Source organism: Epinephelus moara, chromosome 20 (assembly GCF_006386435.1).
Source record: "Epinephelus moara isolate mb chromosome 20, YSFRI_EMoa_1.0, whole genome shotgun sequence".
Taxonomy (NCBI): domain Eukaryota; kingdom Metazoa; phylum Chordata; class Actinopteri; order Perciformes; family Serranidae; genus Epinephelus; species Epinephelus moara.
This window is the reverse complement of record NC_065525.1, coordinates 14,635,849-14,662,193: the sequence shown is the minus strand read 5'-3', so window position 1 is coordinate 14,662,193 and position 26,345 is coordinate 14,635,849. Positions and strand designations below refer to the sequence as shown.

Sequence of the window (26,345 nt, the reverse complement as noted above, 5' to 3'; positions counted from 1 at the left end):
TATGGTTATTATTGTGGTGTACTATTAGATACATCATTGTATTTGCTTGTTTATTTCTATTGACCTGTTCAGCACTTTGGTCAACCTTGGTTGTTTTAAATGTGCTTTATAAATAAAGTTTGAGTTGAGTTGAGTTGAGTATAAAAACAGCTTCACATAGACAGAGAAATTACTCTTTTATTGTCTTTGGTGCAATGGGAAGCATGTCTTCATGAGACCATTAATAGCATGCATGCTTGTCTTGGGTTCCATGGTGTAATGGTCAGCACTCTGGACTCTGAATCTAGTAATATAAGTCTTGGTGGAACCTAGACATTGTTGTTCACACACCATTTAGAGTTGTGGTTACTAGGCAGTAAAGACGCTAAACTTCTCTCTTATTATCGGACAACCAAAGACACAGCCTTGGATCTAGCAGTCAATGGGTGTTCGATCGCAAGGCATGGCCGAACTTTTGGGTAGCAACCACAACAATGAGATCGTGGATGCATGTAAGCCATCCAAACTGCTTTCCTACACAGGATGTTTCTATGGATAGTTGGGCAGCTCATATATTCCAAGGTGGAAGTCTGAAAAGAACCGCTGCACCTACACGTCGTCGACACCGCGACATATCCCATTTTGCCTGGGAATGCCTCTGGATCCCTGATGAACACCTGGAGGATGCACAAGAGGAGAAAAGCATGTGGGCGACTTTTAATAAGCTTGCTTCCACTGAGACCTAACCTGGATAGGATAGGGTAGGAAAATGCAGGGGTGAATGGTTGAGTACACAGCATAAACTGAGGAAAACGCTTGAGTGAGCACCCACACAGGCAGTACCTTTTGTGGCTTGTTGGTCAAGGAGTATGAGTCTCGCTTTGGGTGTGAAAGGTGGCGGGTTCAAATCCCGGACGAGCCCACAGTGTTAACGCCCATTTATGCTCAACGTTAAATACGGATCCGGATACGGACGGAGCCTTCTGTCCGTGCTCCGCGTTCATTTCGTCCGTATTTCTGCACGTTTCCATAAAGCTTACGGATACGGGTCAAATGGAGCAGTACCACCGGAAACCGTGGGGCAGTGTTGCTGTCACTACCCAATACGTACTGTAGCTCTAGTGAGACACGAAGAAGAAATAACAATTCAGTTTCTCTCATCTGCAGTACTAGAGAAAAGAATTCTCCGTCCTCCAGTCACGATGTATTTAACGGCCTCACCGACCACCGCCTCCTACAACGCTGCCTCTTTTTTTGTCTTTTATGCAAGAGGTACATTATCAATATCTCCTCCACAGTCGCCATGTTTGTTTTTGAGTTTGTTGTTGTCATAAACTTTTGACGCTGGGCTGCCTCCTGGTGGATATATTGGTTAACATCCATGCCAACGTAAAGGGCGCATGGAAGTATGTGGGCAGTGACGGTAACATCGTTTGAAACGGACGTATACATTTTCGTACGTAAAGGGAGCATAAATGAGCCCTTAAGGGTTAGCTGCGTAGCTGTGGTAATGTGCCATTTTTATCAAGTGTGATGTGAAACAGATATGCTCCCCGTTGTTGCAGAGGTAACTCCTTTAGGAAAGCAGATCTTTCAACCTAAAGCTGATGTGACTTAATGAAATCAAAGTCGCATGATTCGGTTTTACGCACAAACAACTTCATTAGGATGGAACAGTTGTGTTTGACTGATTTTACAGACAAATCCAAGCTCAAGCCTTGGTGGAACCTTTTGTGTGAAATGTGTCCAGTCGTCCAAAAGCATCCCAAAGCTGAATCCGGCAGTGGAGTCGTAGAAAAAGCCAATCATACAACTTGCAGATTGCGTTCAAGCCAAGGACAAAGTGGAGAGGTCTTTCGGTGAGGGAAAATTGCCAAAAAGACATTTAACGTGGCTCGTTGGTCTAGGGGTATGATTCTCGCTTCGGGTGTGAGAGGTCCCGGGTTCAAATCCCGGACGAGCCCACAGGGTCTCAGAAGTGGCTGCATAGTTTGTGTCATGTGGTGTGTTTATTACAGTGTGATGTAAAACAACTATGCTCCCTGATGTCATAGGTGTAACGCCAAATGGAAACCAGTTACTTAAACTTAGAGCTGATGTGACCTGATGAAATCAAAGTCACATAATTCAAGCAGCTTTACTACCATAGAACAGTCATGCATGACTGATTTGACTGACAAGTCTTGGTGGAACCATTTGTGTGAAATGTGCTCTATTGTCCAATAGTATCACAAAGCTGAATTTAGCAGTGGAGCCATAGAAAGAGATGGAGCCAACTATGCAACTTGAGGATTGCTTTCAATTCAGTGACAGACTGGGGCTGTATGTCCTTCAGCAAAATCTGCAGAAAGCACACTTTGAGTGGCTCTTTGGTCTAGGAGGATGACTCTTGCTTCAGGTGCGAGAGGTCTGGGGTTCGAATCCCGGACGAGCACAAATTAGCCTAATGGTTAATAGGCAGTAAAGCTGCTAAACTTTTCCTATATTATCAGAAAACGAAAGACAGGGCCTTAGCAGTCGATGCATGTTCAATTGTAAAACATGGCCAAAGTTTTGGGTAGCAACCATAATAATGAGATGATGTATGCACATAAGCCATCCAAACTGCTTTCCTACACAGGATGTCTCTATGGATAGTTGAGCAGCTCAGATATTCCAAGGAGGAAGTCTGAAAATAACCACTGCACCTACATGTCGACAACACCATGACATATCCCATTTTGCCTAGGAATGCCTCTGGATCTTGAAGAAGACCTGGAGAATGCAGAGGTGGTGAAGAGTGTGGGGGCGACTTTGATAAGCTTGCTTCCACTGAGACCTAACCTGGGTAGGAGTAGGATAGGGTAGGAAAATGGGTGGGTGAACGGATGAGTACATGGCATAAACTGGGAAAACGCTCAACTGCCCAACCCCCCGGGCACCCCTTTTTGTGGCTCGTTGGTCTAGGAGTATGATTCTCGCTTTGGGTGCGAGAGGTCCAGGGTTCAAATCCCGGACGAGCCCGCAGTGTTTAGAAGTAGCTTAAGTAATGTGCTATGTTTATCAAGTGTTATGTGCCACAGATATGCCCCCTTGTGTTGCAGGTGTGATGCCTTTGGAAAAGCAGATCTTTAACCTAAAGCTTATGTGACTTGATGAAATCAGAATCACATAATTTAAGCAAATTTATTACGACAGAACAGTCGTGTTTGACTGATTTTACTGACAAATCCAAGCTCAAGTTATGGTGGAATGGTGGTTATGGTAGAACCTTTTGTGTGAAATGTGTTCTATGGTCCAATGTTATCACAAAGTTGAATTCTGCAATGGAGCCATAGAAAGAGACAAAGCCAACTATGCAGCTTGAGGATTGCTTTCAATTCAGTGACAGACTGGGGCTGTATGTCCTTCAACGGATGAGTACACGGCATAAACTGAAAAAGCGCTTAACTGACCACCATCCCAGGCAGCACTTTCTGTGGCTCGTTGGTCTAGGAGTATGATTCTCGCTTTGGGTACGAGAGGTCCCGGGTAAAAATCCCGGACGAGCCCACAGGGTTCCAAAGTAGCTGCGTAGTTTGTGTTGTGTAGTATGTTTATCTCATGTGATGTAAAACAACTTTGCTACCTGATGTCATAGGTGTAATGCCTTATGGAAACCAGTCATTTAAACTTCGAGCTGATGTGACTTGATGAAATTGAAGTCACATAATTGAATCAAATTTATAAGGATAGAACAGTCTTGTTTGACTGATTTTACTGACAAACCCAAGCTCAAGTCTTGGTGGAACCTTTTGTGTGAAATGTGTCCAGTCATCCCAAAGCATCCCAAAGACTGCTTTCAAGCCAAGGACAAAGTGGAGAGGTCTTTCGTTGAGTGAAAATTACAGAGGGCACACTATATGTGGCTCGTTGGTCTAGGGGTATGATTCTCACTTAGGGTGTGAGATGTCCCGGGTTTGAATCCTGGACGAGCACACAGGGTTCCAAAGTGGCTACGTAGTTTGTGTTGTGTAGTATGTTTATCCTATGAGATGTAAAACAACTTTGCTACCTGATGTCTTATGGAAACCAGTCATTTAAACCTCAAGCTGATGTGACTTGATGATATCAAAGTCACATAATTTAGCAACTTTACTACAATAGAACAGTCATGTTTGACTGATATTACTAACAAATCCAAGCTCAAGCTATGGTGGAACCTTTTGTGTGAAATGTGTTCTATCGTCCAATGGTATCACAACGCTGAATTCAGTAGTGGAGCCATAGAATGAGACCTGTCCCATTATGCGCGCTTGATCACACTTATGCACTTGGACACTTGACGTGCACGTCTATGTGCTTAGTGTAAGTGCACAAGTGTATCCCATTTCTACAACGACCAAAAGTGCAGTGCGCTTGATTTGTACTTTACCCACACTTATGGTAAGACTGCACCTGAGCGGTATTTGGCCAAATATAAATCCCACAATGCATCAATGCTGGTGAATTCTGCCCACTACAGTTCAGTGAGTCTGCCATCATCGGGATTTCTGAGATGCCGCCGAAGAAATTTCAATGTAAGAAAAATGTATTATAAATTTAACTTTATATCATAGTCCCATTCATATCATAGCATCACGATGGTACATGTTAGGAAGCTTTGTTAATGTGTCTGTGGTGAGGAAATTCACATCAAGCTTTGCCCTGGAATTACTTACTAACCACAGAATTTATCTGAAATAGGGACCACGGAACAAACGTTCCAATTCGGAAAACGATTACCTGTTTACCGGGGCTAAAAATACTGCAGCTGATGGATACAGGTGAGTAGTTTGCTCTGTCATTTCTTTTGATTGATGTCTTTATTTCGAACATGACAAATATTATAAAAGAGTAGTTAATTTATTTAATCCTTCCCCTTTTATTCACTAATTAATAACCTTTAACTTTCCTTTAGATATCCAACGTAGTGTTATATATGCCAGCATATTAATTGACTTTCTTAAATGCATGTAATAGAAATATCATGAATTGTTCATGTACCAACATGAAAATATATTCATATATCCATATACATACATACATACATCAGCTCAACATAAATCACAGCTGCAAATCCCTGCTGAATATCCACACCTTTTCTCATCCCGACATGAAAATTATTTCTTTACACCCTTTTCTAAACTGGATCATGTTTTTGTTCACAGAGAATAACATCCAATGCGCAATGTAAGGGGTGTTGTCAAATCTGTCCCAATTTCGTTTAAATATCCCTGCGTACTTGGCCACTGAATAAGTGCTTGAACACTATGTATGTTCTGCGTGGCAAAACGTCACCAAAGTGTGTGTGCAACCAAGCGCACTCAGCCAAGTGTGGAAAGATGGGACAGCCCCAAAGCCAACTATGCAGCTTGAGGACAGACTGGGGCTGTATGTCCTTCAGCAAAATTTGCAGAAACAATTGTTTTCACATGGCTTGTTGGTCTAGGAGTATGATTCTCGCTTCGGGTGCGAGGAATCCGGGGTTCAAATCCCGGACAAGCCCCAGTGGCAAAAATGTTACTTGTTTTCTGGGTGAGGGTTTTAATTTTATAAGTTTGGAACAATGTTTCAGATCTGAAGTTAATGATTTAATATTTAATCCTTAATTTAAAGTCCACTAAAGAACCAACTTCAGGTAGATAGAGAAAATACTCTGGTTCCATGGTGTAATGGTCAGCACTCTGGACTCTGACTCCAGTAATCCAAGCTCAAGTCTTGGTGGAACCTAGACACTGTTGTTCACACACAAATTAGAGTTATAATTGATAGGCAGTGAAGCTGCTAAACTTATCTTATCTTATTGGGAAGTGTGAAAGGAGAGAGAGAGGGGATGACATGCAGCAAAGGGCTGCAGGTTAAAATCAAACCTGCAGCCACTGGGGCCAGGATGTAGCCAGCAGGGAGGTTTTCTCCTGCTGCCATCGGAGACAGTCACTCTGCAGCTTATCTTGATATTTTCTCTTGAGAGCAACCACAAAGTTCTTGTTGCTGCTCTCAGTCATCTCCAGTGGTGCAGTGAGGTAAGCCTTTTCCTTCTGCAACTGGAGATGTAGGACAATGAGTTTCCTCTCAGCGGCCTTTAGAGAAGCCGTGAGCTTATTATTGTCCTCTTTTTGTTTGCTCTGGATTTTTCCCTCTCCTGCGTGAAGCTGAGGCATTCAATTTCCAGCAGCTCCTCTGCCCTTTTCAAGGCTGCTGCTAGTGCTCTGCTCTCTGCTCTCTGATGCTCCATCTGTAAGTGATGAGGTCTGGGATCTCTTCAGAGTCTTTTTAGCCTCCTCTGTCTACTTGCGGAGAGCTTTCATGTCTATTTGAAGGGTTGCCTTAGCTCCCTTCACCGTCTCCAATTCAGCTTGCAGGACCTTAACGATGGAGGTCTGCTGCTCATGATTTTTCTGAGCTTGTGCCCTCTTGAATTCCAGTTGGCTTTCTAACTGAAGCTTAGTGTTGGTTTTAGCCACTGCAAGGAATTCCATGTGACGACAGGCTTCCAACCTTTTTGCCTCTACCTCTTTATCAAGGGCCTCTTTCTCGCCCTTCATCTGCTCCAATTTGGCATACAGATAGGTTAAAGTGGTGGTGAGCTTCTGCAGTTCTTTAGAAGCTTGGGACGTCTTTCTCTCCAACTGCCTTTCAGCAGTGAGCTTCAACTTCATTTCCTCCAGGTCTTTATGAAGAGCGTCTTTCTCTCCCTTCACCTGCTCCAGCTCAGCATGCAGGTCCTCACTGATGCTTGCCTGCTGCTCAAGATCGTTCTGGGTTTCTCTGAGCATTATGCTGATCCTTTCCAACTGCAGTGTTGTTTCACTGGTTGGAGTGGTCAGGTCGCAGACATTCTCCCACTGCTCTTGGAACTTGTTGAGGAGGTTGGCCAGCAAGTCCTCCCTGATGTCCAGGAGGACTCTCCCCTTGGTTGGATTTTGGGTGAGCCTGGCCTCATCATCACTTACTTCACAGCGAATTTGTTCTTGTAGTGAACTTAGATAGAAATTCTTTTGAGGTTCCATGTCTGTAGAATTGAATTCTATGACTTGCACCTCTGTGTTATTTCTTATGTCTACTTCTATTTAGATTTTTTTTCATTTAATCATTTAATCTTTAATTCAAATTTAATTGTCATGAAAAAAAACATGTTGCCTACGAAGTTTAAAGAAGATTCATATGTTACATATTACATAAATATGCAGGTGTCACATAATGAGGGTTCTATGTTATACTGATATAGTCCATTCTTTGATTGCTATACAAAACAACACATTACAGTTTTGTACAGTTTAAAATAAGTACATTTGTACTGACATCAGTGCACGCTGACCATATGTAAATTGCATATTGTAGTAGATTCACAGATGTCCGTCTATGTAGTTGACTAGCATAGAACAATCAAAGTGGTACATTTACTGTGGTTGGACGTTCATACTCTGCTATTAACATGTTAATTGCCTTGTCATGGCTTCTTTATTTCCTCCTTTCCTAGTTGATATTGGCATTCTTCAGTATGGATGGCAAGTGAGCTCAACACATAACAACTTAAAATAAGAAAAGCATTAATAATGAACTACCAATACCCTTCTAATTGCATTTTTCTGATATGCATATACATGGTCAAATTGGTGAGTGTTGCAGTGCATTGAGCTCTTTCAGCCACTGTACTATTCAACAACTACACTACCTGCCATGTTTTGTGAGCAACTTAGTTCAGCTGATCTACCAAACTTTATATTGAAGCAGAAGGGCAAGGAGGGTGTAATGCAACTTGTACTTGTCTGACTGGAGGCAGCGCTGACAGGCAGCACATAGACAGAGACAGATTCAGATATGAAGAGGGCGTGATGAGACTTGGTGACTGGGCTTAGCAGTCACTTTTACTTATAACCTGAATTAATTTGCTCTGGAAGGACAGTCGAAGTCACACATCAGTGTGCTGTCAGCTACTTCACCACTGTCTCAACCATCACATTTTATTGCAGTGACTTGGAGGCTATTTAAGGTCTTCACACTCACATCCAATCTGACTGCAGATGTGTTTCCTACTTGTAGCTGCAGCTGCTGCCGGAGGCTCCTCACTTTAGCCTCCACCTGCTTTAGCTCTGCACCTTGGATGGTGTTAACTTCTAAGTAATAACAACTGGGTGATTATTTGCATGTTATTCATCATGTGTCGTGTTTTCACTTTGTTCTGCCGTGTTGCTGCAGCAGGGAGTCTTCCCACAAGGAGAAGTCTACCGCCAAGTCAGATTGTATTGTCGTCTCCATTTGCCATGTGATGTAAGTGTTTGTGACAGAACTGAATTAACTCACACCCACGTCAGAGCAATCTTTTCAGTCATCGGTCTTGTTGTCAGGCTGCTCTCTCAACACGCAATAACTTAAATACAAAGCCTAAAATGGTGATGTGGTCCAAAGAGAGATGGTGAGGGAAATGTGTCTGCACGATGGGATGACATGGAGACTTGGCTGGAAACAGACAATTCTTTGACACTGAAATACAGCAGTGGAAAGAATGATATGAGCATATTGTATCATTCAGACTATGACAGAGGAACGTCAGCGTCACATCAGTGTACACAACTCTTATCTGCTTTTCAATTTGTGCTAATTTCATTACATTGTGTGGCTTTATTTAGATATTTGGACACCACCAATTTTTCATCAGAACCTCCATTATGACACCAGTTGCCAAGAGATTTATGATGCAACTGCAGAGCCTCTACATCTGGGCAGGTTTCCCATCTGTCCGGTGCTGTGGCCAAGTTGATGGAGCACAGCCACCCCCGCCTAAAACACAGACAGCACTGCCCTGCCCATCTTTCATCCCTCCGTTACACAATCTGTATTAAACCTCTAGCCTACATGGATCAGAGAGCCAAACATTACAAAATAAGTTTGATATTTGAATGCCAACGATCATCAGCTTCAGTCAGGAGAGGCTCACATGAAGGACAAATTTGCTCTCCTTATCACATCTCGTTTGGAAATGATCTCCTTATAAGCTTATGTTACATTCAACCTGGTATCTTGGATGATGGTGGACTGGAGAGCACATTGACATACAAGGTGGTATACTGGAGGTCCAACAAGACCCTACTGCAGAAACAGAAAATGACAGCATCAGAAAAAAATATTTTCAGGGGAAGTCTCTGAAACTACAGAGAGGAAAAATTAGTACCACTGGAGTTTGACTTCATTAGAGCGTGTTACATCACGGAGGCAAAGTGTGTCAGAAGAAATAATAATTAGGATTTGTACACAGCTGATTTGTCTTCAAATCCCTTTCCGCGCAGTAGCTGTTGGAGCTTGTCTACCTTATTATTACAGGATACCGAACAACAAATTAAACAGAAAACTGTCATCCCACAAAGTGTTTGTATTTACAATAATTACTGTTTACGATTAGATTGCAATTCACAGTTTCTCTCTTGGAGCTTCTGTAATTTCTTAAACACAGCTTGAGTTTGACATTTTCACAACAGTGTTTCTCTAGTTGCATATTTCACTTCAGGTAAAACAAGAAGGTCTGTAATATCTATACAGTATCCTCTACAGGCTAGCATGATCTGAGTAGATGGTTTTATCTGCTACAGTTTTGACTCTATTTAAGCTTTAAAGTCAGTGGTGGCCCCAGGGGTAGGGGGACGGGGGGACCACACTTTTACAATTGGAAGCTGATATTACTGTCTTCAAGAGGCCTTGGCACACTCATTTTTAAAGTGAAGGTATTGATGTCTTGTGAAACTAGACAACCTGAAGCATCCATTGGTGCCATGAAGGCATAGCTTGTCAAAAAAGGGGCTAAATAATGCTAATGAACAACTGGCATGGACTTTTCCACAGGGGTTCCTTTGAAGCAGGATTTATACTTGTGAGACAGCTCTTTGCAGACTCTACGCCGTAATCTACACATATGGCCTACGCTGTTGTGAGCATTTATACTTGTGCGGTGGTGTGTCTTTGTGTCACTCTGCACTTACACCTCCAAAACACTTATCCGCGTGCTGTGGAGTTAAGTTGATTCAAACACACATATTAAACATGGCTGAATAGAGACAGTTTCAAACACAAGTACACAAATTGGCTTTACTATGACTCACAGAATTCATAGACAAAGCACTTGTCTTTTGCTGGACACATTTTCCCCACAAATACAACATGCTAATGTTTTTAGCACAAGACCATGGCATTTTACATTGTATAAATTAGCTTAGCAGCCAGCGGACTTTTCCTCTACGTATATTAAGCCTGGGACAACAGCAACATTTAACGAAGGTGATGTTACAAAATTCAGTTCCATTACAACTCACAAGGTTCACAAAACAACTGTCTTATAGTAAAAACATTTTCCAAACAAATGTAACATGCTAATATTATTAGTCCAAGCCTGTGGCTATGTGCATGAACGTAGAGTCTTCACCATAGGTATGTTGTTGATTCGACGCAGAAATATAAATCCCGCTACTAAACTATCACCTCAAGATATCTGAATGAAAACAGGTCCTATGGGTACCAACGAGTCTCCCCTAAATGTGAGAAGGCTTTTTCCTACATGTTTTGTTCCTTACAATCAATGTACTCCTTCAAATTAAAGCTGTATATTTGTCTTTTTAAAGAAAGGGACAACTGGCCTATTTGAAGGACGATTGATCCCAACAAAACTACACTGGTATTAGTCTATGCACATCAGATAATAAGTAATGTTATTTGTAAAATAAGACACCAAAGTATATCCTTAACTCTCCATGTTGACATAGTTTTAAACTAGCCTACTTCAACAGCAAATGCAAATTCCTGAAATTAAGTTATGAGTTTTGTTTTTTGTGTGCTACCTCAAGATTTGCAGTGACCCCATCTTGTTACCACTATGAAAAATTTCTGGGGGCGCCACTATTTAAAGTAGACCATATATAATGTTTTCCTCAGTTCATCAGCTCATGCTGCAGATATTACTCTCTACTGTGAGTTCATTAGCCATGGGGACTCAGGCTACTCTGCTCTCCTCTTTTGCTGTTTCCAACCATCTGTTGTAGAATCATTTCTAAACACTCCATCAATATATTCTTGACAGCTGTTGCCATTTATTTCAAGTAGCCACAGCCGTACTCTTGTTCCCAATCATGTTAATGCACTAACCCATAAGAGCATGTGCATGAGAAACCTGGATAACAGTGTGTCTGAGTGTTTAAAAAGGCTGCACTTCGCTGTGTTAAGTAGATATTTATGCTGAGAGCTCTTGTCAGTTTAATTCTTTGCACCCTGGCCAGTTTCCACTGAGCATACTGCAGTGGAGCTCTTCAGATATTACGTAGCTGTGCAAGCTGTCTAGAGCCTAAAAATGTAGTTTGACCAGGAACGACACACCTTACGCTGTCCTTCACTACAGATTTGGATGCCTTGTGAGGGCACACAGATTGATTCACACAGATAGATGTATTTTAAGAGTGTGTGTCTCAGTTTCTCAGCCGTCATTCTTGATTAGGCTCATTATCTTGCTAAAGGGATCTCTGGCTATTTTTTGCAGGAGTGCCATCAGTCAGCTCTTTCTTGGCCGGACCGCCCCACAGCAGAAATGTCCAGCTTGTTATTTATCCTTAGCGCTGCGGGAATGGCTGATTAAGTTCCTCAGAGACCCATTAGAGCAGGCAACCTGTCCCACTCAGCCACTGCCACCATCCATCATGCAAATCTAGAACACGAACACCATGCTCAAGTCTACCTCAGTCTGCTTTATTATACCCCCGTGTCAAAAACCACTAAAACGTCTGCTGCTAACAACTCTGGACACTTCCTTTAAAAAACTCCCATAATAACAGAAATGGGACACCAGTAGGTGAGCGCGGAAGGAGCAACAGGTCTCGTATCAGTAGGGTTTGGTTAGCCAAGTTTGACACCCCCCGTCCTCCCCCTTGGTCCTGCTCCATATCTCTTCTCCCTGCGGTAGCTGACCCAGGTAGCTGGGTCTTGGACAGACAGGAGGCTGCTGTGTGTTATTCTACCCTCCACTCTGTTGAAGGAGGTAATTTGCAAATAGGCTTCAGGACGCTCAGCACCAAGGTTCCAGCCTAGAGGCCCCCTGACAGGTCCGATACGAATTCCAATGGAAAGTCTCTCAAAGCTGTGGTTTGGACATCTACCAGTGGGTCTGACTGAGCTCCAGAAGAATCCTGGGGGCTGTTTATTCTGATAAAGACAGCACGTTTCCCCTTTTAATACTTTTCCAAATGTGATTTAAGAATACACTAATCCGTCCATTGATATCAAAAAGTTAATAAAGTATTACTTTACCCCCCAAAATGACCATTTTGTATAATAGCTCACACAGTGTTACATTGACTTTGTGAAGAAAACTGTATTGTCCTTGCACGTCTCCACGGTGAACGAAGAATCCAAAAACAGAGGAAATTCTTAATGAGCTGAAGTCTTGGGCAAATACTCACACAACTCGGGCAGTCAAATCTTCAGTACTTCCCAAACAGATGGGGGAAAGAAACTTATCTTTACTTTCATCAAAGCCAGTCTTCACTGACAAAAACAGTAACTTGCTGAACATGGGAGCTGCATGCTTCCACTGCCTCGATCAGTTAGTTTGTTTGTGTCATTTTGTGACTTTGTTGAAGCCGAACTAACACTTTCAAACAAAGTAACACAATAGTACAAACTGACTGAGGCAGCAGTAGAGCATCCGTTTTTGACAATGCAGTCTGGCTTTGACAGGAGCATAGATTAGAAAGTTTCTGTCTCTGTTCAGTTCTCCGCCTGTTTGGGAAGTACTGAGCATACGACTGGATAAATGAGATTTGGCTTATACTGTATGTGTTGTGTGAGAGTTTGTGAACGGATGTTTTGATAATGTTCTGCTGTTGTTAAACACATTCGCCTATGACCTCAATTCATCAAGAATTTTCTCCTATTTCTGGATTTTTCTTCACCCAAGGCATGCGAGTTTTCTTCAGGAATTTAAGGTAGCACAGGGTGGGTAATTGACAAATGGTCATTGGGGGAAAGTTTTCTTTTAAGGCATCTAAGGAAATTCTACACAGCTATGCTATTTATGGCTTTTAAAGCTGAAATCAATCTCTCGTGCATTCGTTTTTACCATCAACATTTTTTCTTTTGGATTCAGCTCAAATGACAGACTCTTGATAATGCCTTTGGATGTGGCCCCTCAGAGGTATGAGCATGCACAGACCATTTAACGCTCAAATATTTTAGCTGATGAAGTAAAATAACTGCCTCACTTTTAGTTTGTTGCAATGATGAAGTGCTTGTTTGGCTGGAATACATTCAGTGCTGTTAAAAAAATTAACAGACACGACCACATTGCGATTCATTGTTTGCCAAGATGTACGTGTCTGTGTTTTTCATCTGCTTAGGCAACTTAAATCCAGCCTTACACACACGTGTGGAGTCTCTCTACTCACACGAAAAATGTGTCTTCTGTCAAAACCCCCCCCCCCCTTTTTTTCTCTTAAGGCAAAGTTGCAAATCAGCTCTTTTTCAAACAATGGCGATAGCCCCATTACACGCCTGATTGTAATTGATGCCTTTGATTGTGTCAAGCTCTGCCATCCACAGCCATGCAACTAGCTCGAGGCCACAAACCTTCGTCATGCGAGGAGAAATCCCAAAAACAGCACGCACAACTGCCTCTGTTGTGTATCAAACCAGACAGAGGAGAAAGAGAACAAAGTTTCCATTGAGACCAACAGTGAAAAGTGTTGATGCTGTTCATGTATGGCAGAGTGTAAGACTGACGGGGGGGAAACCTTGTAAACACCCTCCCAGGTGTGTGACAAATGTACGCAGTGTAGTAGAATAGTAGAACAGTTGTATCAAAAGCATCTGAATTGTAATCCCACAGTAAAATGTATGGTACAGTGTCACTTATCTCCAAAGGTGGATCTTCCTATGGGCTGCATAGTGCGACACCCAGAAGGAGGGGGCACCAAATCCCCCTGAACATAAGGGAAATGATGGAGTGGGGTGGATGTGGAGAGCAATGGAGCAAGAGAAAATGAAAAGGCAAAAGCCATATAGGACGCAGTAGAAAAACCAACACATTCTCATTCTGATCTCGTCACATATCGACGTTTGATCATGGACTTTCCACGTCCAGTTGTGACGACTCAGAGTGCATTGGTTGTTGACGTTTTGGGATGCCATGTCAGGTTCTTCCTGTTACATGGAGTGTCTTCTTTCAAAACACACTTCCGTTTTCTCAGGAAATGTAGAGTTTATACACAGTCTCTTTCAAAACACCGCAAATTGATTGTTTCTTTTCCTTCAACAACAAACGCACATGGTTGGGTTTAGGCAACAAATGCACGTGATTGGGTCTGGGGAAAAAAGAACAGGGTTTGGCTTTATAATCTTACAGGAGGAAAACACCACTCTTCCAGGTGAAAGTCAGTGTTTGTTGGACCCATCCACTGCCCCTCCCACCTGCCCCACTTGGACTTTCACCACTTTAACTTTAATTTTTGTCCCACTGCATTTCCCCACCCCATGACACCGTCGAGTGCCGTTAAAATATAACAGCGACAGGCCACGTATCATTCCGACGTTAAAGGAAGTCACTGCCAAAGCATCAGATTTCGACGACTTCAGAGCGAGACTATATAGTGAGATAATATGATAATAATTGGCGGGGGGGGGGGGCAGGAAAGCTTGCCTAAGGGGCTGAATGTGCTTGATCCACAACTGCTTATTTCCAAAGCTATCACACATAATGAATGGGTTATTCCTCTAAAATTAAATTCATATCAGATTTAACAGGTTTTGTGGAGAGTTTATGACTCTGCTGTTGTTGGAGTAATTTCATATTTCTCTGTCACCAGCCCAGAGGTACCAAACAGTAAACGTTTTTCATCCGTCATATCATTCGTCAAATGAGTGGATTTGGCGTGTTATTCCACGCTGGTGGGAAGAGCAAAAAGGAGCTCTGGAAGCAATCAGAAGATGTTTATAAATTTGGCAAAACGATATTCACTTAATGCTGAGTATAAAATGGAACTGAGGCAGCTGGTGGTTAACTGCTTACTATTGCGGCCATTAGGCTGTCAGTTTTAAACCAGTCATATTTCTTCATTATCTTGAACCACAGCGCTTTACTAGGCTTTGAGGGCTTTTAATGATGATGCTGAATGTGTGCAGCACCATGACCAGCCTCTCACGGTCTTTATTTTACAGTTGTCTTGGAGATTTAAGCATTTAGTTTTGTGTTCATTTGAGTTTGTTTTTCAGTTTTTGAGAATCCTTCGTTGGCGTGTTGTGAGAAGAGCTGTTAGTCTGATTACAGTAATCTGGAGTGCCGTTTCTGTGTCCAACACAAGTGCTGAGGCTCAGTGATGTACAGTAATTAACCATAAAATAACATGCTCTTTGAGGGGAGTCTCTTCCTCTCTATTCTTTCCTGTTCTAGCATGAACAGATGGAGTTCATTGAGTTAAAAGGAAATAGCCTACACTGTAGCATGGCAAGCGTGCCGTATTTGTATTCAGCACAATAGAACACAGTGTATGTGGGTATAAGACATCCAAGAGTGGCTGTTTTATTTGTCACTGTAGTTTTATGAACCAATTTCTGCTTTTTCAGCAAACTGGATGCAAAATGTTATGGATTATTAAACAGTCACTGACACTCTGTGTAGATGATTTTTTTGCTGATGTTCCCCATGAGAACTCTGAAGCATAATCTGTAGTGTTTTCATACCCAAATGATTTATAATCTTTGCGGGCCTAAGCCTGGGGATCATGCCTTTGGTTGTGTGTGTGCATGCATATGTGTGTGAATCTATGTATCTGTCAGCTAATCTCACAAACTACTGGACCATCCATTCTTTCCATCCATCCATTTTAATTCCGAAGCTGGGTTGCGGGGACAGCAGGCTGAGCAAAGTACTCCAGACTTCCCTCTCCTAAGCAACGCTTTCCAGCTCCTTCTAGGGGATCCCAAGGAGTTTCAAGGCCAGACAAGTTATATAATCCCTCCAGTGTACTCTGGGTCTGTCCTGGGGCCACCTATCAGTGGGACGTGCCCGAAAAACTTCTAATGGGAGGAGTCCAGGAGGCATCCTGATCTAATCAGATGTCCAAACCACCTTCACTGACCCCTTTCGATGCGAAGGAGCAGTGGCTCTACTCCGAGCTCCCTCTGGATGTCCGAGTTCCTCACCAAGGCTGAGCCAAGCTATCCTTCATAGGAAACTCATTTGGCTGCTTGTATCCGCAACCTTACTCTTTCAGTCATTACCCATAGCTCATGACCATAGGTAAGACTTGGGATGTAGATGGACCAGTAAATCGAAAGCTACTGGACCAATCAGCCTAATATTTTGTGTGCACATTTATGACTGTGTGCTCAAGGATTTCTCATGGTTGCAGTGACTCACAATACTTTGAAAAACTGAAAGACTGTTTTATACCATCATTAACCGGCAGAACATGCAAACTCCGCACAAAAGAGCCCTTCTATTTTCACCTTTTGGCTGCAAAATGCATTACAGGAGATAATGTACTCTGGCACTTTTGGCAAAGCAAAAATTTTTCTGTTATTTCTTATCAGCCAACATTAGGAGGTTGGATATGGGGGTGTTTCAGTCACAGCTGACGTGACTCACCTTGTTAAGGACAGCATGTTTTGACAGTGAAGAACAATAATTCTGAAGAAAAATTTCACATTATTCTCACCACTGAAAGTTATTTATTTAATGCAATGTGTGACCCAAAAAGCCTTTGGGCAACAGGACCACCACGTGTTTAATTAAGACTGTAACAAAGTAAAAAAAAATAAATGAAATCAGATTTACACCGATCACTCATTAAACTAATGTTAAATTCCATGCCGAATACAGATCCCATTAAGTCTCTGCTGATTGGCTGTTTGTCCCAGCAGATGTGATGTGAGTTAGAAATGTTCAGGAAATTAATTAGAGGGATTTAGATGAATTCAACCTCCCCAAGGGCATGCACAGCCAAATCATTACTGGTCACACACACATGGAAATGGATTTCCTCTCGATTAGCAAAATAAACAGATAAATTGCTTGGTTCTTGTTAGGTCGCACAAGAGGTCAGATATGACTTGTGTTAAACCCCCGTTGTTGCCTTCTCTTTTGGTAACCAGTGCTGATTAAAATGTTGTTGTAAATAATGAAAAAAAGGCAAGATGTGAAGATGAAAGTGATTCTTGAAATGCATTAGTCTCTCTATTTTTTCTCCACGCAGTTTGTGCAGTAATAGGTTCTGTTTTCTCTTTTGTACCACTCAACAGGATCTTAAAAAAACAAGCGTGAATACTGCTTTACTAAGAGTCTAACAAAAGCAGATTAGTTTCAGACATTCTGACATTCTGAGGACTTTTGATTTGTTTTAGAACTAAAAAAATAATTGATTCAGCTTGTAAATAAATTATATCCAGGCCAGAGTGCTCTGTTAGTCTGAAACATGTTTGCACCTCAGCAAGATCTTTTCCAGCTTGTCCACAACAACAACAACAGACCAGCCTTAGAAAGTAACCATGATGTTTTAACAACAGCAGTATGTATCAAGGATGGTTCTTTTCAGGCTCTCTGTCGTCATACACCACAACATCTTTAATATCTAAATTCAGTGCATTTTTGTAACACAGCTACACCGAGGTATTGAACTAGGGGAATGAACTAAGTAAACAGGGTGCCCGTGTGACGACGACGACCCACAAAGACATCAGAATAAATAGCTATGGATGCAGTGAGGGGCCCCAGGGAGAATTTTGTGCTACAAGTTGTAGTGTAACCTTTTGCAGATATTGTCATACTTCATCCATCCATCCATTTTCATCCACTTATCCAGGATGCGGGGGCAGCAGGCTGACCAAAGCACCCCAGACATCCCTCTCCCCAGCAACACTTTCCAGCTCCTCCTGGGGGACCCCAAGGCATTCCCAGGCCAGATGAGATATGTAATCCCTCCAGCGTGTTCTAGGTCTGCCCCGAGGTCTCCTACCAGTGGGACGTGCCCGGAACACCTCCAGCAGGCATCCAGGAAGCATCCTGATCAGATGCCAGAACTACCTCAACTGACCCCTTTCACTCTGAGCTTCCCATGGATGTCCGAGCTCCTCACCCTATCTCTAAGGCTGAGCCCAGCCACCCCACGGAGGAAACTCATTTCCACAACTTGTATCCGCAACCTCATTCTTTCAGTCACTACCCAGAGCTCATGACCATAGGTGAGGGTTGGGACTTAGATGGACCAGTAAATCAAAAGCTTCTCACCACGATGGACCGGCCCAGTGCCCACATCACTGCAGAAGCTGCACCGACCCGCCAATCCATCTCACGCTCCATTCTACCCTCACTCGTGAACAAGACCCCGAGATACTTGAACTCCCTCTCTTGAGGCAGTAACTCTCCCCCAACACGGAGAGGGCAATCCACCGGCTGCAAACCGCCCCAGAACTACATCATCTGTGTGGTGTGTATTGTCATACTTTTATGTTGAAATTCTACAATGAGCTTTCAGTTGGTCAAGAGGTGGAAGCACAAGTGTTTGCAGCACCTACGGTACCATCAACGTCAACAGAAAGTGTAAAGGTTAAAGTCTTGCTAAATCAATCAGGGCAAAAACACTGCCAGTGTGATTCATTGTAGATGTGTCCTTAGTGGTGTTTTTTCTCCACAGGAAACAGAGACGGCCCGCTGAATTTACAAGCAGTGAATTTTAGAGTGATCCTTTCTTAATTTATTTAAACTTTTTCTGTTTGAATGCGCCCAAACATGCGGCACCTGAACAAAGAGTTTCATTGTGGGAGTGCTGTTTTGTAATAACCCCAGGTATGGTTTGACTCACAGAGCAGCTCTTTGTGTGATGGACACCTGGAGGAAATAGTGCAGGAGGACGGAGGTGGTGCAGAGGCAGGACTACTCTGTGGTTCAAAGGCTCCACTTCTCCTTCTTTTCTGTATGATTTACTGTGTGATTCATGGCTCCGCTTGGACTGAATGAGCTACTGAACAGTATGTAAACATTAATTATGTGAAACTACATTGGTCACTCTAATTAATTAGGATTATATCAATAAGAAATCAAAGCCATGGCATCACAGGCATCCAACAATTGTTTTTTGACAGACGTTCCACGCTGGTTGCCAGACCTCTGACCGGGCAACAATGTCCAGTGAACTGCGAGGAGCTAAAAATGTTCCCCTGCAATTACATGTTCACCACAATTTCCTGGAATTCCCAGGAGATCATAAATCACTGTTGGGTCGGTCAACTAAAACACTTGTGTTAATACAACATCAACAGCAAATGACCCTTCAAATGAACATCTGGGGGCCACATTGGGCCAACTTCCCCATTAGCTCTCAGAGCAGGAGACCACATGTGAAAGGTGCTGGTGATTCACAACTGACTAAACAAAAAGGTACAGGTGAGATTTAAAAAAAAAACAACTTAAGGTTTAACTTAAAGTTTTATATTCTGCCACAGTGGGAGCAGGCAACCCTGCTTTGCTCAAGGGTGTCATAATAGCTGCTGAAAGAAGGTAGAGCCCCACTTTTTTGTTTTCCTGCCCTTTCCCTTGTTGGTTGAAGGAATTAATGCGGTGACCTTTTGTTCACACCCCAGTTTTGTAACCTTAGAGCTGCCACCACTACACCAGTTCACTTATTCAACTCATGTGGAATGTGTGTGAGTGAAGAATATGTGCAGAGTTCATATTTGGCATCGAGGCTGTGACCTCGTCGCTCCCCACAAGGATACACCAAGCTTCACACAGCTGGGACTGGGGAGTGATGATAATGAGTTCTCCCTCTGGGACCGCTGTCTTGGATCCAACAGGTGGATCTTAGGGTGGAGGTGGGGCCAATGAAGTGCAGTGGTGGCAGCAGCAATTGCAGCAAATGGCAGCTTAGCATTCAGGTGAGTAGTGGGGCAGCCTAATGTCGCTGTTGGGTGACGTCCGAAACTGCTACTTTGTAGAATAACCCCCACAATTTTTTAAGATAATTTAACACAGCGCCATCAAGTGGTACTGTGTCTTATTGATGGATTGTATTGTGTCATTATATTATTATTTTACCAAAATCAAGCTCAAATGAAGTTACAAGGTTTTCATGAGGAAAGAAAACGCTGTACTTATTCAAACAACCAGTTCTGTACTTAAAAGTCAGACAAAATTGCATCTCCACTTCAGCTGCACTGTGTGGCACCGAAGATGCACTTTTACGCACTTCATTAAGTGAAGGCTCAGTGAAGCTATGAGGTTTTGCCAACAGTTTGAAAACCCAAATGGAGTTAGTTGCAAACTCTTTTTAATGCTTTTTACTGGTTAAATATTTGTAGAACCCAAATAAAGACACCAAAGGTGACCAATGGCATTGGTTTCTGAAAAACAATTACAACTTAAGGAGAAAGTGGGTTCTTCCTGAAATCGACATTGACCTAATGTGCCAGATGGTTTGTTACACAGAACCATAAGAGGCTGTCATTGGAAAATGTTTGGTAAAGGACAGGCACTTTCAAAAAGTACTTGGCAGGTGATTGGAACCATCTGTCACTGTCTCTCGTGGAAGCTGAAACCAGTAGATGGAAAACAAGGAAACATCTTTTCCATCAAGAAAAGCCTTCAGTGTCGTTCTTTGCTCTTCTTTTAGTGAAGAACTAATCTCCAGTTCTGATGTAGTGGAGCATCTACGCTAACCTCTTTAGGAGCCACCACTGTTGTTTTGAACCAACAGTCGCCTCTTTGTGTCATCATGCCATCTGTATCTAGCTGCCAGTAGCTCCTGGAGGGACACTGCACATTACTTGAAGCCTGACAAGATGGATTTTCATGTGATCTTATGATTGGGTGATTTTGTGATAACGTGAGAGTCCAGCTGCCGTGTAAGATAAGCAAGCATGGCGAGAAAATAGTGAGCAGGGCAGGAACAGTCCAAGGACCTGTGTCTGCTAGTTTTTTTTTTCTGAGCATCAGTGTCTTTTTTCAATTGTTCCCAGTAAGAAGAGTGTATGCGGCTGCACGCAGCTGCCTAGAGAAAAGGGGCTGTATCTAGTGTCTGTTTTCAAAGTGCTTTGGCTTTTTTTGTGCAGCAGCTCCTAGAGCTTCTAGGTGAAAATCTCAAGACTTTTCAGAAAGGAGCTGGTGGCGTCCCTGTCACTCCTAAAGCATCTCTCCTGAGCTGTATGATGTAATTCAGAAACCAACACAACAAAGACAGAAAAGCCTCTTTGTGGGAGCATTTCAGCTGGACACTGAATGTTGTATTTTTATCACTGTATGCATTGTTGTAACCTTGTTATTAGCTATGCAGTCAGCCCTCTGCTAACGTGGCATTACGTTAGCCATGCAACATTAACACAAAGATTTTGTCCAAGAAACAAAACCCACATGCACTGTCATTAAAAGAAGCACTGGGAACACTTTTTTCATGATGTGCTCTCCAGTGCCCTGCCACCATTTTCTGCCAAAGAAAAACACTATAGACACATGCCCTAAATACACCGCCAAAATGTAGAAGATGCATCGTATACGGTATTGTTGCAACGAGATGACTCGAAATGGATCTGTAAACTACTGTCCCTGAAGTCTTAAGGCAACTAACATTTTTTTGGTGTATAAAGCTCTCTATGAATTGACCTATGGCTAAGCCACGCCCCCCTCCACTCACTCAGACAAACTATCAACATTCAGTGACTGGCGCTATGGCAGGTGTCACAGTACACGGCATTTCGCAGGAGGCAATTGATGATTTTTCGGGACATAACGATCAGATGTCATTGAGAAGTAACCAAAAGGGCCTAAACTACTGTATGCACTGGAGGGATATATTAATCATTTTATTGTTGAGAAGGTCGGTGAAAAGCTTAAATTACAAGCCAAAATTTACAGGTCATCGTGTACGCTTGTGAACCGCATCTCGTTGCCGTCGCCATCAAAGACAACAAGTTAAAATGCCACTGAAGTTAAGGTTTTTGGCTCTGAATATGAGAAAAGGATAACGGCCTTTTTACCATCTTTACCAAGAGTGTTTCTCTGTTAGTTTGGTGCTACAGTATTTACACTGAATCATTCAGCATAATGTTTGCCAACCTTTGTTATCTCTGCGATTACAGATACATTAATGAAGCTAAGCTCCAGAAGTTAATGTTAGCTTAACTAGAGCCCTTTGGACAACAGCTAACAACGATGTACGATCACCAAAGTACAAAAACTAGAACAAAATAGGCTAATAAACAAACAAGCTGACATGATGAACAACGCAGCTAGGAGCTAACGTTAGGCTAACTTTAGCTAACGTTAGCTAGAGATGTTAAAGATAACTTTCTATTTCTTTCCAGCAAAGTGACAATATGTTGTCTCAAACACAATGTTGACTTACCTTAAAACAGATGTAGACATCCTTGTTAATCTTATTCATGTTGAGTTGATGTTGTGGTCGTTACCACACAACTTTATCCAAAGGAGACACTTTTCTCGGTTGAGATGTGGTTTAAAGTGTAAAAAATACACCCCGTCGCCCAGCCTCTCAGGATACCTTGTGTCGGAGTTGCATGTACCCCATGCACACCGTATGACCATTTTTTAAACTTCAAATCTCCGAAAAAGCTCATAAAACCGAACAAAACTGACTTTCTGTAATGCATTTCAATGGACGTCCAGGCAGAGAATGTCCGAGTGTATGGGAATGGCTATACACACTATGATTGGCTCATCGCGTTTGAGGGCGGGACTTAGCCATATGTCAGTTGCCTAAAGTGAAGTTCACTTGAGTCAGGGTCAGTTGGGGCTGAAGACTAGGAGTGTGGATTTAAGCAGGATTTATACTTCTGCGTTGAATCGATACCGTACCTATGGCATAGACTCTGCATGGACAGAGAGCTTATGCCGTACCTTACGCCATGACCCCAGAAGGGTAACTAACTACACGTTGCAGTGACGCAGACCTCCTGTTTATTTCTGTAATCTGAAACCATTTCCCTCAGTGAAAAACTTTTATTTACCTTTATTTCACAGGTAAGAAACAATAAATTGTGAAGACACAAAAGCCCCAACAAAATAGCATTTTAAGTCTTGTGTGTGATCCTGGCTTCATATGAGTGGAGGAAATCTCTGGTAGTAGCTAGGCTAATTTATACATTTTTAAAATACCATAGGCTGGTGCTAATAATGTTAGCATGTTATATTTGTTGGGAAAACCGGTTTAGTATAAAACAGTTGTTTTATCAGCAAACACTGTAAGTTGTAATGGAGATGAATTTTGTAACGTTACCTTTGTTGGGCTAATTTATACAATGTAAAATGCCATAGACTAGTGCTAAAAACATTAGCATGTTGTATTTTTGGGGAAAATGTGTCCAGCAAAAGACAAGTGCTTTGTCTTTGAATGCTGTGAGTTATAGTGAAGTCGATTTGTGTACTTGTGTTTGACATTGTTGCTATTAAGCCATGTTTAATGTGCGTTTAATGTGTGTTTTGGGTGTGTTTCAAATCAACCAAACTTTACAGCACTTCACAGAAACCCCAACGCCAAATAGTGTTTTGGAGGTGTATCTGCAGAGTGACACAGACACACTACCACACAAGTATAAACACACAATGGCGTAGGCCACGTGTGTAGGCTCTGCATAGAGCTGATGCACAAGTATGAATCTCACTTTAGAGAGAAGCGAGCTCACCAGACCTCTGTAGCCTGTTCCTCATCTCTGCTTGAGGCTAGCTGCTCAAGGCTACATTAACCGCTACTGGCAAACCTTACCAGAATCTCAGACCAAACTGTTGGCAGTCAAGTTGTATTGTGGGTAATGTACAGTAGGTGCTCTTTTAACAGTAGTTAATTTGGTGTACAATTTTTCCTAAGCCTTACCCAGACAATTATTCAAAAATGTTGGTACTGAATATCAAAAACATGGTCAGTAAATGTATTCCAGAGTTTTGCAGAATCATCCAAGTTTGATATTTTTGTTTGGTGATATGTTTGAAACAGTATGTTGTATGAGAGTAACAATGGACTCAGGTTGACTGCCTGCACCAGCTTGCAGGCCCTGTTTCATAAACACCAGCGCTGCATGTGAATGGTATGTGTCCATACTGTTTGCTTTTATGGAAACAAAACATTGCAATCAGTAAAACATGATCCAAACTGTCTTCTGTTCATGATCCAACTCAAATGGTTCAAATTTAGTAGAAAAGATTATAGTGTAAATCTGTAAGGTAAACACAAACATTGTGCAGTGCCTGCCGCCTCTGTGTTTGGCACATGTGAGCTCATGGTTTCTCCAGGGGGGAGAAGTTGGGTAGCAGATGAAGGAAAGAAGGACTAAGAGAAGGAGGTGTAAGAGAGGAGGAGGAGGTGAATCGTGCCAGAGTGTGTTGTTTTTTATCGCCCATCGACATGTTTCCAACAGACTTTTTCTGATTTTGTGTTTTAAGGTTTGCTCAATGACATCCATCTTCCCCGGTTCCTGCCACTGTCTCGAGCTCCCCTGCTGGGTCTTAAGATGTGCCAGAGGTTATCACAGGACACATTAACCAATCACAGCAAAATTATCTGACAAGTGAGCAAAGCGAGCCTTGGAAAACATCCAGGATAGATCTAAGGAGCTTTTGTTTTGGTCGACTACAGAAGCATGAGTTTGTTTTCATCCTCAGCACTGAGCCAAAGTGGATCCCTGCTGGTGTGCAGCCCTTATCCAAGATGATTATAGATTTTCACCATGTAATCATCTCTTCTAATCACAAGATAGGCCTCTCTACTTTAGGCATCATACTTAAACGCAAATTACATTAACTTTCTGGTCAAATGTTGAACTCTTGAGAGCTTGTTTATACACAAGAAATGTGAGCCCGGGCTTTGTTTATGTATTGCAGAGAGGCATCTTAACATTTTGCCAGAGAGAAGAGTGGTCTGAGCTCAGGGCAGGGAGGTAAATATTGCTAAGGGGTAGTTGTGGTTTTAGGACTGTTTCTGAGAAGGCAGAAGGTAAAAACAGAAACCACCGTATTTTCAGTTGTTACAGTTAAAAGGTATTTAACTGAAATGATCCTCTGCAGAGTATTTGGAAGTAAACAAGGAGGGAGACAATAACGGTGCATTTTTGCAGAAATGAACACAAGAGAAAAGAGAATTTTTGTTTCCAACTTAAAGCACTTAAAGCATTCCAGAGACAGTGGAATGAAATGAAGATGAACTTTAATGTGAAATATAAGGGTACAGATTAACAGATGATTTGTGCTGATAAGATTTAACAAAAGTCTTTGGCGCTTAGACACCAGAGGGAGATTATTTATGATTGTGGGACATCTAAGCGCCAGCAAGATAGATCCTCCATGGAGTCTAGACACTGGTGGTGGTGGTGGTGACTTTGGTTGATGACTGCTGAGGCGAATAGAGGCTGCATCTGAAAAGGCCTGGTAGTGATGGGGAGGTGGAGGGTATGCAGGCAGGAAAAAGAACCATATTTAAAATGAGGAGCAGTGAGATGATAGGCGGAGAAGGTGTGTCGCTGTGCTATTGGTTGATTGTGGATTAGCTGTGTAGTTCTACCCCATCCCAAGCCCTGACTCATCTACAGACTGCCTTTGATGCCCTACAATTATCCCACCATCACCACAGACTAGTTTTAAATACAGAAAAAACGAAATACTTGGTATTCTCCACTGCCACCACTAGTGACTCCGACTATCCTGCCATCAAGACCTTAAATGGCACCCACATTACTCTCACTGACTCTTACAAATACTTTGAATTTGGCTTGACAGCAATGTATCATTCAAGATTCACATTCAACAGTTAACTCAAAAACTAAAAATCAAATTAGGCTTCTTGTACAGGATCAAAGGCTGCCTGTCTGTCTCCCTATAACCGAAAAATCATTGTACTGTTGTACTGTCAACCTTCATGTCTGTCCTTGATTATGGGGACATCTTGTATTGTCACGCTGCCCCTTCAACGCTTCAGCAGTTAAACCCTGTGTATCTATGGTAAGCCGTTTTAACATTTAATCGCTAGACTGGATATTCATTACTGATATCTGCAACATAATTTTGCCTAGTCAAAACTCTTATTCAAGATATCTGTAATTAGATTTTGACTAGTCAAAACTCTAATTACTGATATCTGTAATTCAGTTTTGACTAGTAAGATTCAAACTATTTTTACCATTCATGTGTATGGGGTTTGTCATTATAGATATCTCCAATGTAGTTGCGGATATCTGCAATTGTTATTGCGGATATCTGCAACTGAATTGTGGGTATCTGTAATTCCAGTTTGAGATATCTACAATTTAATTTTGACTAGTCATAATTCAAGTTCAAGATTGAAGATATCTACATGGTCCTTTCTAGATATCTTGAATTGAGTTTCAGATAGTCAGAATGACGT

The 26,345-nt window shown here is 42.2% G+C and overlaps 3 non-coding genes across 3 annotated transcripts; all 3 read left to right on the top strand.

Annotated features, from left to right (window-relative positions):
- Positions 1 to 1,871: 1,871 nt before the first annotated feature.
- trnap-cgg (transfer RNA proline (anticodon CGG)) lies at positions 1,872 to 1,943 on the top strand. Its single transcript has one exon. It is a non-coding gene; the product is annotated as a tRNA-Pro (tRNA).
- Positions 1,944 to 2,910: 967 nt separating this feature from the next.
- On the top strand, positions 2,911 to 2,982 carry trnap-ugg (transfer RNA proline (anticodon UGG)). The gene has a single exon. It is a non-coding gene; the product is annotated as a tRNA-Pro (tRNA).
- A 2,655-nt stretch (positions 2,983 to 5,637) lies between these two features.
- On the top strand, positions 5,638 to 5,709 carry trnaq-cug (transfer RNA glutamine (anticodon CUG)). The gene has a single exon. It is a non-coding gene; the product is annotated as a tRNA-Gln (tRNA).
- The last annotated feature ends 20,636 nt before the right edge of the window (positions 5,710 to 26,345 follow it).